Source organism: Penaeus chinensis, chromosome 14, assembly GCF_019202785.1.
Source record: "Penaeus chinensis breed Huanghai No. 1 chromosome 14, ASM1920278v2, whole genome shotgun sequence".
Taxonomy (NCBI): domain Eukaryota; kingdom Metazoa; phylum Arthropoda; class Malacostraca; order Decapoda; family Penaeidae; genus Penaeus; species Penaeus chinensis.
The window spans coordinates 3,971,834-3,974,484 of NC_061832.1; positions in this window are offsets into that span (position 1 = coordinate 3,971,834).

Below are 2,651 nucleotides of genomic sequence, written 5' to 3' on the forward strand. Positions count from 1 at the left end.
ACACACACACACACACAAACACACACACACACACAAATACACACACACATACACAAACAAACATACACAAAACACACAACAAACAAACGCTTACAATCAAACAGTCACAAACACACACAAACACCACCGTTCTTACGTTTATATGTAAAAGCACATATCTAAACCCAACACTTTAAGTATGTCCCTAAAAGCACTGCCATCGGCCGCTCACTGAAGCAGGATCTACACCCGGCGGGCACGAGGCGCATTTCTCGCCGTGATAACTTGTCTGAAATGAAATTGACAAGGAAAACTGATGGCTGGAACACTGACCCTCCGCTCGCGCCTTGCTATCTCGGGACCTGAAAGTTTCCTTGTTATAGGAGAACATACGTTCGTGCCTCCAAAAGAGCTTCGTATTTATGTTATGATTGCTGACTTTTTGGGCCATTTCGGGTTAAATCGACGACATAATAGATGGCGTCTTTATTTTATGTTAATTAGGTCATTTGCATAAAGAAGTCTTTCAGGTGCGGCATTACTGTTATCGAAAGCTCGAGTATTGGATGAACACATCATTAACCCTCGAAGTAATATACGGATTTTAAGAGCATTTAATTTTTTTTTTTTTTGTAAATAACTTTTGTCGTTGTTTTTCTATCCCCTTCTTTCTTACTTCCTGGTTTCTCTTTCATTATTTGAGTAATTTTGTTAATTTTTCACTTACCATTGGTTTATAACATTAAATAATGGAAGAAACATAAGGGGAAATAGAAACACTGATATACAGTAGAGAGAGAGAGAGAGAGAGAGAGAGAGAGAGAGAGAGAGAGAGAGAGAGAGAGAGAGAGAGAGAGAGAGAGAGAGAGAGAGAAAGATAAAAAGAAAGAGAAAGAGAAAGAGAAAGAGAAAGAGAGAGGGGGGGGGGAGGGTAAAAGAAAGAGAGAAAGAAAGAAAGAAAGTAAAGAGAAAGGGAGAGGACGACTCACATCTCCTCTAATTACCAATCCTATATAAATCAATAACACCCAATTTAACAAGACGGCAAATCCGCCTCCTTGCTCAACCGTCGGCGATGGCACAATAGGGATACTTCTGCTTTTTGTTTTTCTCTCTCTCTCTTTTTTGCCAAATTTCATTTCACTTTTGCACAAGAGAGTTATAAACACGATATTTTATGCTGTCGTTGGCAATCTAAGTAACTTTGGAGAATGAATGGGTGCACTTTTCTTAAATCGCTCTCGGGTTTATTGCAACGAGAGGGCTGTGTACACTCGGCGAGAACCCTACTTATGCCCTTGCGTGGAAGACTTACTTAAAATCCCTTCTGTGCTTTGTTTTCCTCGTTTCTTGCGCTGGAACGTGGATATAAATAATTTATTTTTCACTTAGTCACTTAAAACACATGTATGATAATGCCTGAAGATTCTGCATGTTTTTTTTTCTTGTTCTTTTTTCGAATTTAAACCTAATTAACGCGTTGAGCACCCGACGTCAACTTCAAGATTTTGCATCAAAGTTGCAGCAATGATTTCCCAGCTAATTTGCAATCTCCAGACACTTCTAGGAAATGGTTTGACTTTCCTTTTTATGCACTTCTTTATCTAAAGATAAAAATACGAAAGCGCTTAAGATATGAATCTTTAACTTTCAATTAACGAGCAAGTGTGATTTTCTCCTCTATCATTTCTTTCAATTATTATTATTCTCTCTTCCTCTCTTTCCAAACAAGCAATCAAGCCAGGCCAATTTATGCATGATTTGATTTTCACAATGGTCGACTCACATACAATAATCCTAAGGTCCGTTTGCCGCCATGAGAAAGCGACGGAATATTATGGCTTAGCACAATGGAATATTAAATTCATTCATTTGGAAATAGCCAATTACTATGCTAATGCTACGGGAAATCTACGTGTAGAAAATCACTTCCTATTAGGGTAATTCACAGGTGATTTGACAAGGTGCATATATATCGCTGTTATTATTAGTATGAGTGCTGGTAATGTATGTGGGTTTGTTTTAGAATGTATATATATTACTGTTGTATTTAGCATTGGTATATAAATACATATCTATCTATCTTTCCATACACACACACACACACACACACACAAACACACACACACACACACACACAAACAAATATGTATATATATATATATATATATATATATATATATATATATATATATATATATATATATATATATATATATATGCACACACACAGACACACGCACTCGCAATGAGACATACACATTTGAATAAGTTGGATAATGTCCAATCCTACACAAAAAAAGGAAACTCAAAAGCGCACATTTTATCCAACAAGCATCAGTAAATCCAAAAAATGGAATCATTATTTGCATCTGATCTGCTCAACCCTTCCGCCCCTCCCCCCTAATGGTTCTTACCCTCCCCCCCCCCCACATACCAACCCCTCCCACTCCTAAAACTCCTCCCAAAGCCGCTTTCCCCCCCTCACCCCCCCCCCCACGTTCAACCCCGTCGCCTCCCCAACCCTTCCTCCCCCGGCCCTTTCCCTCTCCACCATCCCCATCCCATCTACCTCGCCCCCTGCCCCCACCCTCTCCCTCCGCCCCCAAACCAGCCCTGATTTTCATTAAACCGAAAACATTCCGAAAAAGCCTTTGAAATCGTTTCTTCAA